Source organism: Narcine bancroftii, chromosome 2, assembly GCF_036971445.1.
Source record: "Narcine bancroftii isolate sNarBan1 chromosome 2, sNarBan1.hap1, whole genome shotgun sequence".
NCBI classification, from domain to species: Eukaryota; Metazoa; Chordata; class Chondrichthyes; order Torpediniformes; family Narcinidae; genus Narcine; species Narcine bancroftii.
The window spans coordinates 105226554-105242040 of record NC_091470.1 but is presented as its reverse complement, the minus strand read 5'-3'; the positions used below and the strand labels follow the sequence as shown (position 1 = coordinate 105242040).

Sequence of the window (15487 nt, the reverse complement as noted above, 5' to 3'; positions counted from 1 at the left end):
GCAATATTGTGTAAACTATAATCACAGTGTCTGCAGATTTTCTCGTTTAACTCCACAACAATCTAATTTTTCTCCATCTCACCCTCTCTTTTGCTCACATCTACGTGCTGTTCCAAGAATCTTTTGAATGTCCCCATTGTGCCAGCCTCCTCCATCATCCCAGCCAGCTATGCATTCCAGGCCTCCGCCACTCTCCATGTGTAAAAATCTACCCTCCCGATGTCTCCCGTAAACTTCCCTCCCTTCACTTTGTGCAGACGTCCTCTGGTGTTTGTTACTCCCGCTCTGGGAAATAGGCACTGGCTATCCACTCAGAACCTTGTAGGCCTTTATTAATTCACCTGTCAGCCTTCTTTGCTCCAAATAGAAAAGCCCTGGGTCTGTTAACCTTCCCTCAATGAGACACATTCTCCAATCCAGGCAACACTCTGATCAATCTCCTCTGCAGCCTCTCCATAGCTTCCACATCCACCCTGGAAATGAGGCCACCAGAAGTGAATAAGATATTTTAAGCGTCGTCTAACCAGAGTTTTGTAGAGCTGCAACATCTTTACTTTTGAAGTCAATCCCGCCCCTCCAAACTAAAGGCCAGCATACCATAAGCCTAAACTCATCAACCTACACGGCAACCTTCAGAAATCTATGGATTTGGACTCCAATGTCCCTCTGTTCTAATATCAGATTTCTAGTGGTATCGTGCTCCAGTTTGAAAACCTTCCCTGCATTTGGCCTGGGTAGGATTTGATCCCAGGTTCTAAATGTATTGAACTCTGTGGCAGCTCTCTGAAGCATGGACTGTGGACATAAAAAGTCTGCAACTGTCACAAATCTAATAATTTAAAAACTCACCAGGCAGGAAGTTAGCACAGAGCTGGGGCATGGATTTAGCACCAGTTTAGAATCTTCGACTGCATAGAGGTGAGGGAAAGGAAATTGGGAAAACGTGCATCCTTGTCCACATCAATGGCTACCATAGCCTTGGGCCTCTGACCCGTCAGCACCCGATGGCCCTGGTGCATCTGGTCAGCCCACTGGGCTGCTTGTAGTTTGTCCACCGATGTTTGGAGGGGGTGCTGCGAAGCTGGGTTATGCAGGTCCTGAACTTTGACCAGACCCACCAACCACTTCATCTGAAGCTACAGCCAGGGAAGCTAGAGCTGAGAAGTGATGGGGAAGAGGGTCCCGTTTTTACTTGATTCAGCATTTGGGACTCGAGAGAAAGTTCTTCATGACGCATTTCCTTTGCAATGGGAAAGCAAGTTCTGAAGATCTGGATGATTGGGGCAGTCAATTGGATATGGAGCAACATGACACAGCCCCCATCCTTCAGATGCAAAGGTCACTCACCATGCTGCCATCAAACTGCACCAGCAAAATAATCAGATGGTGGGACTAAAAGAGAGAAGGTAATCCTCTGACAAAATGGTGCTCGCACCCCCTCCAACAAACTATTTCCACCCCCTTTTCTCCCTGGACAGCTGACACTGATCTGTGCAATCTCCTACGTGTTGCTATATGGTTCAGACGCTGGGCCTGACAAAGGCGACACAATGGAAGCTTTCCTCCCAACATTCTGCAGGCAAATCCCTGCGCACCAGTTGGATCTTCAGGGCCACAACACCGCGAGGAAGGAACTCGCCTACATTTCACAGCATGTGCAAACACGCAGCCTGCATACCAAGCAATCAGCTCAGGAAGTCTACACTCACGGGCCGGAATTATGAGCTCACAGACTGTAATTAACAACGAGGACCAGAGGCAGCAGATTCTATCCGCTGCGTTTTTTCCCTCCCTCTCATCTCCTCCGACCCTCTCAAATCTCTTGGCTCAGTAGCTGGGAGCTGTGCCTACAAGTCCAAAAGTTGTCAGTTCAAGTCCCACACTCAAGGGTGCACAAGATTATAGGATCAGAAGTAGGCCCAATGGCCCATCGAGTCTGCTCCACCATTCTAATCATGAGCCGATCCATCTACCCACTCCCTGGCTTTCTGTCCTAACCCTTGATGCCCTGACTTATCAAATACTGTCAATCTCTGTCTGTGCAACAAATTCCACAGTTCCAAAGTTTTCTACAACTCTGCTTTAAATTGACGCCCTTTTACCATGAAGTTGTGTCCTCTTGGCCTAGACTCCCCTGCCATGTGGAACATCCTTCCCACACATACTCTGTCCAGGCCTTTCAGCATTCAAAATGTCTCGATGAGGTTCCCCCACCCCCCCCATCCCCCCACCTTTCTGTACACCAAGGAGTGCAGGCAAAGAGCTGAGAAACATTCCTCAAATGCTAACCTTTTAATTCCTGGTATAATTCCAGAAGATCTTCACTGAACTCTCTCCAATTCCAGCTCATCTTTTCTCAAATAAGGCTCCCGAAACTGTACTTAGTGCTTCAAGTAAGGTCTCACCAGAGCTTTAGAGACTCAGCATTACATCCCTGGTCAGATCTGCTCTTCTTCTAGAAATGAACGCCAACATTGCATTTTTCTTCTTCACCCCTTACTCAACCTGGAGGTTAACCTGCACAAGGCCTTCCCAAGACCCTTTGCACCTTTAAATTTTGAATTTTCTACCCATCTATTTCTTCCACTAAAGTGTATGACTGGACACTTTCCAAGGTTGAATTTCATCTGCCACCTCTGCCCGTTCTCCTAATCTATCCAAGTCACTCTGAAGCCTTTCAGTACCATCTATCTTTGTATCATCTGCAAATTTAGCCACAAAGCCATCTAGCCCAGTGGTTTTCAACCTTTTTCTTTCCACTCACACACCACTTTAAGTAATCCCTGTGCCATCGGTGCTCTGTGCTTAGTAAGGGATTGCTTAAGGTGGGATGTGGGTGGAAAGAAAAAGGTTGAAAACTACTGTTTTAACTGACCCTAATTGACTCGTTATGTGCCTGGTTTCATAACTCCAAAGGAAAAGGGCCACTGACAATTTTTCTCAAGCAAAATATTTCAATTGGGTCGAGAGCAGTGATTCTCAACCTTCCCTTCCCACCTTAAGCAATCCCTTACTAATCACAGAGCACCGAAGGCATAGGAATTATTGAAAGTGGCACGCGAGTGGAAAGAAAAAGGTTGAGAATCACTGATCTAGTCCATAATCGTTAAAGAGGGAGCCCCCTCTGTCTTGTACCATCAGCTTGAAACGGTGTGCACTCTGGGCTTGGTCCCACAACATGGGACAAGGAGAGGAAAAGGCGACTCACTGGACTGGAGCCAATCGTCAGCCTATGCTTTGCATGGCTTTGATTCCTTTCTGGTTGTCACACAGAAAGTTTAAACGAGCTTGTTAATTTCTCTTTGATCAGTCTACTTACACAGTGTGTTTGCACATTGTCAATGAAGGTCCAGATGCCGTTGGCGAGTGTGACGCCAAAGCAGAGTAGAGACCCAGGGCATGAGTGCTGGCTAAACCGTGCGGCTGGAGCTGAAGTAGCCTCAGACAGCTGAAACACAAGAAACCTTTTACAGGAGTGCAATTGGGAGCGTCCTATCTGGCTGCATCATTGTGAGGGACGGGTCGCTGCAAAGCATCAGACCAGAAGTCAAACCAGAGGATCATCAAAACGGCCGAGATGATCACTGGGCTCTCCCTTTTTTCTATTGACCGCATTCACCGGGAGCATTGCTTAAACAAATCTTCAAGAAGGAAAGAAGACCCTTTCCGTCCAACACAGTGTCTTGGACCCATTACCATCAAGGAGGTGGTACAGGAACATCAAAATCAGAACTCCCAGGCTGACATATGGCTTCTTCCCAGAGTACACGAGAGATGAGCATTACCCTGTAACTGAGTCAATCATCCCAAAATATTTCTATATTTATTTTAAATCATTATGTACACGTGTGATTATTATGTGCTGTATTATTATTATGTGCACCGTGCCCAGAGGATCGTTGTTTGGTCAGGTTGGATATTTAGTCAGTTGATAATAAACTTGAACTTCAGTCAGAAACCATGGCACCTTCGAGTGAGCATCACCGGGAAACCTTGATTACAACCTCCATGATTCAAGGTTCAGCTTATTTTCAAATGTACACTGAAGTGATTGCCCCGTAATGCTCACAAACAGGGGCGATGAATCCATTCTCAGAGAGAATGGCTGTGGATCCTGCCAGCTTCCGTGCCCCGGTAACCTCATGGCCGGTGCAGACGGACTTCTCCAGTTTTCGTTAAGTCCCTTCCTCTGACAATCTCTTTCCCCATCTCTCTTCTTTCCCCATTCCCCCTTCCTTCTCCATTCAGAGAGCAACCCCATCTCTCTATCGCTTCTCAGCTTTTTCTCTCTTTCACCCCTCCCACCTACATCTACCCATGACCTCTTACTTGTGCTCCTCCCCCTGCCGCCTTCCTTCCTCCCTCCTCTCAGCTCCTCCCCCCACCCCCTCACCATTTTAATCAGGCCTGCTTTTTGCTCATACCTTGATGAAGGGCTCAGGCCCAAAACATTGGTGACCCTTTACCTCCTATGGATGCTGCATGTTCTGCTGAGTCTGTGTATTGCACTCGACCCCCCACCCCCCAACCCAGCGTCAGCAGTTTAACACCACTTCAGGACAAGTAGCCAAAGACAGCCAGTGTCTTCTCCCTCGCCCGCATCGAGGCCTGGTTTTAGGTAGAACAGGACTCGGCTAATCCAGCAAGCTCCCCAATTCTTGTTCATCAACCCCGTCCCCACATCTCCCTGCGCGCTGGTGAAGCGAATGGGCTGCAAACTCCAGAGGGCTGGGGAGTCGTGACCTGTGACCACTCATCAGTCCTGGTAACAGGGACAGTGCAGAGGAATTGCAGCAAAGAGAACTTATTTCCATTTCCTTTTGTAAAATTAGTGGAGCTTCTTTTGTGCTGGCATTTGTGAGTGGCGTAAAACAGATTTTGCCAGAGGACATATTTTGACAGTAATCTTCTCCCTCTACATTAAAGCTGGATCACAGCATAAATCTCCATCACTGCACACCTGGAGCCTGGTTTAATGAAATGAAAAGCAAGTCTAATTCTAGGGTATGTGGTATTGCCAAAAGAACTGGCTGCTTGCATTCACCTCTCCTGCACCCTCCTCCCCCCTCCACCGTTCTCTCAGATGCATTCACCTCTCCTGCAGTCTCCCCACCCACCCCCCCCGTTCTCCCTGTTGCATTCACCCCTCCTGCCAGCTCCCCTCCCATTCGCTCTGTCATATTCACCCCTCCTGTAGTCTTCCCCCCCGCCCATTCTCCCCAAAACTTTGATCTCTCCTGCATCCTCCACCCCCCCCCTCACATTCACTTCTCCTGCAACCTCCCCCCCCACCCAATTCTCCCTGTCGCATTCACCTCTCCTGCACCGTCCTCACCCCCCCCCCCCCTCTTTATCCTCGGTCTCCTGACCTCTGAGCTTCTGCAAGTTGACCAAGTTGTGCACAGACTGGGCACAGGGAAAATTCATGCTCTGGTGCTCTTCACAAACCTTCAATGCCGCTCCCATCCTCTTTTTCTCCCCCACCACCCCCTCCTCCCCATATCTGCCTTCCATCAATCGAAGACTATATTATGGTAACAGAATGCACACACTGCCTATGTTGAGCAAAGGCCATCGAAGGTGGTTCCTACATGCTCCACTGGCTGGAAAACACCCGTGTTTTATTTAGTCATCAAGAAGACTGCTCCGGATGCTGGGAGGAACAACTCAACTTGGAGAGCGGATGAATAGAGCTCACCCCACAGGGAAAGTTTGGAGTGACTGACGGGAAAAACGGCCATAAACAACCAGTAATTAAGCCAGAGAGGAAAGAGGAAGGACTGAGTGGTGTACAAACCCCTGCTCAACAACTGTCCCTTCTCTTCCACATGTTAATGGATAGTGAAATTGGCTTATATGGGTCAACACAGCAATATGGGCTGAATGGCCTCTGCAGCAACGTAACAATGGGAGCCACTGCTATCTCAGCTGGCAACAACCTGGCCTCCACAGTGCAACACGCAGTGGCCTAGGATCGCTCCTGACTTCAGGTGCCGACTGTGTGGAGTCTGCACGTTCTGGTTTCTCTCTGGATTCCTCCCACCTTCCAGAGATGTGCGGATGATTCATTGGCTGTGGAACATAGACCCTCATGTCAAGGGCCAGCAGGAGAGTGAGGGAGAGGTTGAAGGGCTGGGAAATAAATGGGGATGGGGAAATATCACATGATGGGACTGTAACAAGGCCCTCAACAAGGTCCCTCGTGGCAGGCTGGTCTGATCAAATGGGATTCAAATCAACTTGGCCAATTGGATCTGAAACTGGCTCAGTGATAGTGGAGGGTCATTTTTCAGATTGGAGGCCCGTGGGACCTCAGAGATGGGTGATTGTTTCACTGAGGCTGGTCAAATACATTCGTGATTTGGGAGAGCACGGAATTGGCTCAGCATAATTTATAAAGCTGTGGGTGTCAAAATTGGTGGTGTGATAGAGTGAAGAGGATTCCACTCACATACTGCTTTAAATAATCCCTGTGCCATCGGTGCTCTGTGATTAGTAAGGGATTGCTTAAGGTGGGGTGTGAGTAAAAAAAAGTTTGAAAAAACCACTGTTTTAATCATCCCTAATGGACTCGTTATGTGCACCATTTCAGAACTCCAAAGGAAATTGGCCAATGACCATTTTTTCTCCAGCAAAATATTTCAGCAACAATCGAGTCTAAAGCAGTGTTTCTCAACCTTCCCTTCCCACTCACATCCCACCTTAAGCAATCCCTTACTAACCACAGAGCACCAGTGGCATAGGGATTACTCAAGGTGGTATCTGAGTGCAAAGAAAAAGTTTGAAAACCACTGGTCTAGAAGAAAATTGAACAAAGTAATGGGAGATGAAACTTAACTTCGACAAGCGGGGCAGAACTTCCACAGTAAATGGTAGGGTCCAGGAGGGCATTATAGAACAGAGAGACCATGGGGTACAGGCATATTATTCTCCAGAAGTGGTGATACAGGGAGGCAGGGTGATGAAGAGAGTAGTTATTACAGATGGTGAAGCAGGAGGAACTCGGCAGGTTGAGGAGAAAAGGCAAAGGCGGCGCTGGGCGCGTTGACACTCATTGGTCAGGATATAGAGTACAAACATAGGACCCAGAAAACTACAGCATAGAACAGGCCGCAGATACATCTGGCTGGGACTCCCTGGGACCCCACCACAGGTGCACAGTGCAGTGTGCGCGCTGCATGGTCAGCGATGCAGTGTCTGTAATGAGTCATTAAACCAGGATCAAGTCAGATCCCACAACACCACTTCATTTATAATTCAACATTTACAAACCAGATTATCTGAACATTAGAGCACCATTTCCCCCCCACCGCCACGTGGGAGCTTCCCTGTGCACAAACTGACCCACAAGGTTTCCCCACATTGACCACATATTTCATGCATTCTATCAGCTGCTAAGCTGGAGGTGAGAGCTCTGCACAAACTGACCCACGAGGTTTCCCACATTGACCACATATTTCATGCATTCTATCAGCTGCTAAGCTGGAGGTGAGAGCTCACCATGTCAATTCCTTTGCAGCATGCTGTCTGGGTGCCTCACAGTAGGTGCATTTTCAAGGTTCCCCCCTCCTCCACCCCCCCCCCCCCCCCCCCCCCCGACCCCTGCATCCAGCTTGCTGGCCAAGGTCACTTCCAGGTTAGGAACCCCTGACGGCACACTGCTCCGGGGATTTGACGGGTGACTGAAGTGCCAAGTTATCACTGGCGTATTAAAAATTCTAAATTTTCATTCGTATCCCAAATATTTATTTCTATTCTCTGGGCCAATATTTGTTGGGTCTGTTTATTTGGTAAATGATGTTCCATCTGTTGTTTTGTGCATTTGCTTCCTGTGCTCTCTGGATAAAATGTGGAGAGGCAGAGATGGAGCAGATAACCAGGGTCTGTTTCCCATCACAGTGGTGTGTAAAGAATTAGAACCAGTATTGTCATGAACAGGTCACAAGATTCATTCCTTGCAGCAGCATGACAGTCCAAACATTTATATAAACCACCTTACAGAACAAATAAAACAGTGCAAGTAAAAGACAAAGTCAGGCAGTGTCTGTGGTTCATTGTTCATTCAGGAATCTGATGGCGGAGGGGAAGAAGCCATTCTTGTGCCGCCGAGTGCTCGTCTTCAGACTCCTGTACCTTCCCACCCCCCACGGTAGCAGAGTGATGGCCTGGGTGGTGGGAATTGGAGAGCACAGGTTTAAGAGAGGGGTAAATTTTTCCCGTAAAGATTAGCTGTTATCTGGAATGAGCTGTCGGAAAGGGTGGTGGAGACAGGAAGGTCAACATTTAAGAGGCATCTTGATAGGTTCTTGAAAATGGCACAATTTGGGCTAGAATGGGGAGCCACGATGGTTGGCAAAATGGGTCTGTTTTAGGTCTTGGAAAGGACATAGAAGAGGTTTATCAGGATGTGGCCTGGTTAAGAGGGCGGGGAGAGAAAGGATGAATTTGGATCATTCTCTTTGGAGCGTAGGTAGCCGAAGAGTGACCTGATCGGGGTGGATAAAATCATGGATCAGGTGGACAGTCAGAATCTTCTTTCCCTGCGTCAAACACGACTCACGTTTGATATTTGCGTTTAAGCTGAGGGGTTAGGAGATCTTAGGGACAAAAACTTTGCAGAGAGTGCTGGGTTTCTGGAACAGGCTGCCAGGGGTACTGGTGGAAGCAGATTCAGCAACAGTAGGTAAAACATTTTGCTGACAGACACGTCATAATTTTAGCTTGATTGGACATCGTCTTCATGTTGAGGGGTCTGTTCCTGTGTGGTTCTATTCCATTTTCAAAGCAGTTCATGATGTTAAAGAGGCTTAAAACAATGATGGAACTTTCAAGTACTGCAAAATCACTGGTACCCAACACCTATGCGAATTGGTACATGTCGGGTAAGTGTATTTTCCGGTTGCTTGAGACTTACTTACAATGCCATTCAGTACAAAAGATAAATACTGTATTTACACTGAAGAAACTTCACTTGCAGAATATATAAACCTCAAAGCATTTTACTATATTTTCCGTCACATTCTAAGAAAACGTTTAACCGTCGCTGCATCTGCAGGTTCCTCTAAAAAAGACGAACAATAACATGAGAGATAATGAACCCCCCCCCCCCCCAAATTTACAGATAAACCCTCTGACCAGGGTGACTCTTACTAAGCAGTGATAAGGAGACACTTTAAGGGAGTCACCCCAATGGCGAGCGGAATCAACCAGCTCTTCGTCCTGGGCGACGCCATTGCTGTTCCACACAACTTTATTCAAGCAGCAGCTACGACCAAAGCACAACCAAGGCCCTCCGCTGGCTGAATATTTGCTCCCATCTTTACCAAGGTTTATGTGTTACTTCAGAGAACATTTACAATTTTAAACGTGCATTTTTTTTGTACCTGTTATTTTATTCTTAATTATTTTAATTTTTAAATTTTATTTTCCTCGATTTTATTTTGCCGGTTGCTTGAGGCTGCGGTTGCTTGAATTCCGGATACCAGGGATTTTACTGAAGTTGCTTCGGGGGAAATTTTAACTGAGTGTCTTATTCAGGAAGCAACCTTTGCACTGCATCCACTCTCTCCCAGAACAATTTGTGTTATTGTATGCCATAGCTGATAGCAAGAACAAACTATTTGTGTACTCTGTCATTAGTAATTAATGGCAGAATGCAGAACTTTATCGAGCATATACATATTTTGTGCAAAACTGTATCATGTATATACATATATTGTGCCATTCTCGTTCATGAGATCATTTTTTTTTTTGCAAGCAGCTCTGCAGAAAACTGCCGGGAAACTACTCTTCCCAAACCAATTAATCGACGGTTCCTGCATCTCCAGAATTTAAGACGTGCTTGAGACTTGTACCTTGCTTTTGGGATGTCCTCCGGACCACCAGTGTCCAGTGGGCATTAAATAACTGGCTCTTCCGCTTTACAACGTGCTGCCCCTACTCTGTTACAAAGGAAACGAACCCTGGCCCATCCAAGGTGTCCTCGTGCGAGAATTGGCCAGAGACACGTTGCACCTTCTCTGACCCCGCTCCTACTCAGAAGTGACCAGTGATCTTTCCCATCCTCCAGCATCCCTCCACATCCATGGTCTACTGCCAGTGAGTGTGGACCCAGCAAATGTGTGACAAGCAAGAGCAGGGCATCATCTGGCATGTGGGAAGAATGGTGGAGTAAGGGTCACCTTGACAATTATGCTTCCATTGTGACAGACATTGGTGGTGCTTCGGTCCACGATGTTTTGCTGGCCTATGGAGACCTACTCCACAACAATCCAACACACCCATAACCCTTACATCCATGGGCCTATCCATCTTTTAAATGTCCCCAGTGCACCAGCCTCTAACACAATCCCTAGAAATGCATTCCAGACATCCATCACTCTCGGAGTAAAAATCTTACCTCTGACATCTTCCCAAAAGTTTCCTCCTCTTTTCTCAAACTGCTGTCCTCTGACATTTGCTAATTGTTATGCTGGCTGCCCTTGCCCCTCATAATCTTATGTCCCTCCCTAATACTTGTTGACCCACTCAACCTTAATTCATGAGACGTTCTCCAATCCAGGCAATATCCTGGTAAATCTTCTCTGCAGCCCCTCTAAAGCTTCTACACCCCTCCCTTGACCAGAACAAAGCACAATATTCCCAAGTGGGGTCTAACCGGAGTTTTATGGAGCTGCAACATTATCTTGCAGCTCTCGAACTCAGTCCTGCAACTAACGTAGGCCAGTGTACCATACGCCTTCTTAACCACCCTATCAATCTGCACAGCACCCTTGAGTGATCTTTGGGCTTGCACGCAAAGATCTCTCAGTTCCTCCACGCTGTTAAGAATCCTGCCAATCTCCACCTTCGTTTGACCTTCCAAAGGGCATCACTTCATACTTATCCAGATTGAACTCCATCTGCCACTTCTCCTCACAACTTTGCATAATGTCTATGTTCTGTTGAGTCTTCTACAGCATCTATGTGTTAGCAGTTGCTCTCTAATAGGAACTATGAGCTCTGCCCTTTTCAATGCTACTAAAGGTGAGAGTGAAGGAATGATCTTGTACAAGCTCATTGCTTCACTGATTTCAGCACAAGTTATATAGGCCCTTCCCACCCACAAGGCCATAATCGCCCAAATACCCCAATTAACCTACAACCTCCGTTCCTGGGAGGAAACTGGAGAGCCTAAAGGAAACCAATGCAGACACGGGGAGAGCATGCAAGCATTACAGACAGCACTGGATTCAAACAAGCCGCTGAAATAGCACTGGGCTAACCATGCCGCTTTAGGAGAAGAAATCTGCCATCCTTACCCCCTCTAGGTGCCTGCTTAAATTACTCCTCTGTTCAGGGTTCATTTGGGGGATGTGGAAAAAATGCTGGCATTATCCAGCGACCACATCCAGAGACTGGACAAACACAAGCGTGGCAGAACAGCAACACGTAATGGGTGTACAAGCCCTAGCTTCCACCTTCCAGTGGAGCCTTGTCAACTGCTTGTCAATGGTGCGCAACTTGTATTTGCAGCCGTTCATCAACTTACGCCCGATCGAGTAACGTCCAATCGCAGACATGGCCAAGGACACGATAGGGGCTTAATTTTTAAAAATGTTAAATTTACATTAGGACCGACGTTGGTGGCATGAGCCGACGTTAACTCACGCATTCGACACGTGGGCTCAAAAGCCAAAACAAAGCGATTACACTGCCAGCCATATAATGGCACACAGTGTACACCTAACATATAGTCCAGTACATGCAAGTGAAATCTATAATGTACTTTTTATTGTTATTGTGTTATAACATTAATGTGCACTGTATTTACTATGAAAAAAGGCACATTGTACTGTATAACATTTTTATAGTCTTGAAAACATCCAGCATCAAATCACGCAAAATCAATGCCTGGCTTAAGCAAACCCTGACCCACAATTCCCAGACCGAAAAAGTGAAGAGGGTGGCAAGGTTAGCGCAATGCCTTTACAGCGATCAGGACCGGACCGGGGTTCGAATCCCGCATTGTCTGTAAGGAGTTTGTACGTTCTCCCCGTGACTGCGTGGGTTTTCTCTGGGGGCACTGGTTTCTTCCCACTGTACAAAACAGACCCCGGGGGGGGGGGGTATGTTAATTGGGCAGCACGGATTCGTGGCTTGTTACCGTGCTGGATGTCTAAATTTAAAGAGGCAACAAAGCAAGGGAAACAATCAGTAAATCCCACAGATGATTCACACTTGATCACCAATCAACCTCAGGGGAAAATTTATAAACACAAGGAGTTAAACACAAACGTCTGCAGACACCGTGATTGAAGAAAAAAAACACAACACTGGAGAAACTCAGCAGGTCAAACAGTGTCTTTTATATAGATGATACATAACCAACGGTTTGAGCTCATCAAAGTATAAACCCAACATCTGCTGCCTCACTCTGGGCCTCATCTACCTAGTCAATCATCTGCAGAGCATCTCCAAAACTGGGGATGTGAACACTGGCACCCAATCATCAGACCAATGACCTCCAGCTCTGTGAAAAGAACGAGGCCTCAGGAGTTCAACAAGAAAGGCTACAGGCGCCAGGGCCACACACAATCATGCAGGAGAAACACAGCAGGTCTCGCAGCATCCATGGGAAGGAAATGGGTAACCAACTCTTTAGGAGCCCTAAGTCAGGAGTGGGCCAAAGAAAAGCCAAGAGATTCCAGGGAGTCTGGTGCTTTTACACCAAGATCGCCAGTAAATTGGCATGTAAGTATGTAAGTGACCCATGTTTAAAGCCAGGTCAGTGTTTTCGCACTGAATCAAGAAAAGCCAATTCAGTGCGACCTTTCACATCGGGACCAGACATAAAAGGAGTCAGGACAAGGTGACATCGTCCCAGGAAAGCAGTGGGGGCTTTTTACACAGGAGCCAATGCGAAACACATCAGCTCTGACAACTACTTACCTTGCAGGTTAAGTATTGGGAGAAAATTACCCCCACCCCCGTATTAGTCACATTCACACAGGTAACTGAAATGGTTGAAAAGCCAATTCAATACAGGCTTTCAGGGTCAGTGTGAAAGATGGAGAGAAGTCCTGGCACAGCCCAGATGGCAAAGAGATTGAACTCCAGATGCTCAACCAGCCCCAATTGGAGGGTAACCCCCCGCCGAGGGGAGATTTGGAAAGGCTGAGATTTAGTGGGAAGGATTTTTTTTTTTAAACAGGCTTTTTTTTAAAAAAAACAGGAGCCAACCAGGATATAGGAAAGAAAAGCAGGTCTTTTGCTGTCCCCAGACAATAGACAGTCGTTCTGCAGACAATGCATGGTCGGTTAGCGCAAGGCTGCTCCGGCGCTGCGTGCAAGGGGAAGTTTTCGTATGGTCGCCTGTTACCTCCCACCCTCCAAAACGTACCGGGGGGGGGGGGTGGTCTGGTGGGTGAATGGGGGCTTCATGGGCCGGGGTGGGCTTTCTCTAGTGAAAATTGCCTCTCTTTCTTGCGGAGACTTCCAAATTAAGCCCCCAGCCGCCCAGTGAGGGGGGTCGACTATATCCCACTGGTTAAATAAAGTGGGGGGTGGGAATTCTCTCTGCCTTTAGAATTGTTAGAGGAGAATTGAGAAGGTGGGGGGTTGCAGGCTGCCTGGAACAACAGCTGCGATGGGAACCCGCGCTGACCGATTTAATACAAAGCACCAACAGTTCGCTGAGCAACTTCTCCAGAAACTTTCCAAACTTCTCCCAAACTTTTTTTCTGCCCGCCGGACAGTCGAGGCGTACTCACCGAGCAAAGGGGTCCCCGCGGCAGGGCAAGGCTTCTTCCCACGGATCTTTCAACTGCCTGGGAGAAGAGTCTCGGCTTTTTATCTTTTGTTCACGTCCGTGTCCATAGCCACCTTTTCCTGAGTGGGAGGGAGGGAGGAAGGAAGGAAGGACGGGAGGGGAGGGGGGCTGGAGCACGTGATAACCCAAAAAACCCTCAAACACCCAACACCCTTCTGTCTTGGGATTGATTCAGCAAGTTTGCTTTGAGCATTTCCCAGCACGAAACCCACTTGGATTCTGCTTTGGGACTGATTCATCTGTAGATGGGCATGCAACAGTCATTTAAAATGAGGTGATTAATATTGGAGAAACGCTCTCCACGAGCGGGGAGGGGGAGGGGGGAAGAAGGTGATTGAAGTGAATGGTCAAAATGCAGGCAAATGAACTGCGTTTGACGGTCACCGTGAACAATCCAACAGGTCGTTACTCTCCTGCAGTGGTACTCACATTCCACTTTAATAAGTATTCCCCCTGTCATGGGTGCTCTGTGATGAGTGAGGGATTGCTTAAGGTGGGATGTGAGTGGGAAGGTTGAGAATCACTGCTCTAGACCCAATTGTTACTGAAATGTTTCGCTTGAAAAAAAAAGTGTAATTGACCCATTTCCTTTGGGGTTCTGAAACCGTGCACAGATCGAGTCAATGAGGGACGATTGAAACTGTGATTTCCAACCCTTTTTCTTTCTGCCCACATCCCACCTTAAGCAATCCCTCACTCATCACAGAGCACCTATAGCTGGGGATAAAGTGGGATGCAAGTGGAAAGAAAAAGGTTGAAAACCACTGCTGTAGAGCAGAGGAGAGGTTCACAACCTTTAAATTCCACTCGCATCCCACTTGAATCCCTTTGCCATTGGTGCTCTATGATTAGTAAGGGATTGCTCAAGGTGGGATGTGGGTGAAAAGAAAAAGGTTTGAAAACCACGGTTTTAATAGCCCTTAATTGACTCGTTATGTGCACGGTTTCAGAACTCCAAAGGAAATGGGCCAATGAGAATTTTTCTCAAGCAAAATATTTCGGTAACAATTGAGTCTTGAGCAGTGATTCTCAACCTTCCCACTCACATCCCACCTTAAACAATCCCTCACTCATCACAAGATAGAATAGGGATGACTTAAAGTAGGATGTGAGAGGAAGGAAAAAGGTGGAGGACCACTGCTTCTACTGGATATTGACCAGTGGGAACCCCTTTAACAATGGAAGGGGGGATAATGGGGCTCTGCATTCGTGGCAGGGATGCTATGTCAGAATCTGAATTTTATTGCCATGAGTTAAAACCCAGTGCTGGAGAAATTCAGTGGGGCAAATATTTTGTGCCATGTTCATGATGTTAAAAGAGTAATTGAAACAAAAAGGCGCAATGAGTATCACACCTTGATGAAGGGCTGAAGTCTGTTTGACCTGCTGAATTTTTCCAGCGTTGTGTTTTTACTAGTGTCTATGGTTCATTGTCCATTCAGGAATCTAATGGTGGAGGGGAAGAAGTCTTCCTTGTGTTGCTGGGGATTCATCTTCAGGCTCTTGTACCCCCTTTTCGATGGTAGCAGTGTAAAGAAGGCATGGCCTGAGTGGTGGGGGGGGGGGGTCCTTGAAGATAGAGTCTGCTTTCTTAAGACACCGCCTCTTGTAGATGTCCTCGATGGGGTAGGTACCAGGGCCCGTGATGTCAGCGGCTGAGTTCACAACTCTGAAGTT

The 15487-nt window shown here is 47.2% G+C and overlaps 1 protein-coding gene across 5 annotated transcripts in view; it reads right to left on the bottom strand.

Moving 5' to 3' along the window:
• Positions 1–13858, bottom strand: part of LOC138754069 (fibroblast growth factor receptor 1-like) — a 167811-nt gene extending 153953 nt beyond the window's left edge. For all 5 annotated transcript variants that reach the window (XM_069917822.1, XM_069917825.1, XM_069917824.1 and 2 more), the window contains exon 1: positions 13752–13858. The gene's annotated coding sequence lies outside the window, so the exon portion shown is untranslated. The remainder of the gene's footprint in view (positions 1–13751) is intronic.
• Between the last annotated feature and the right edge of the window lie 1629 nt (positions 13859–15487).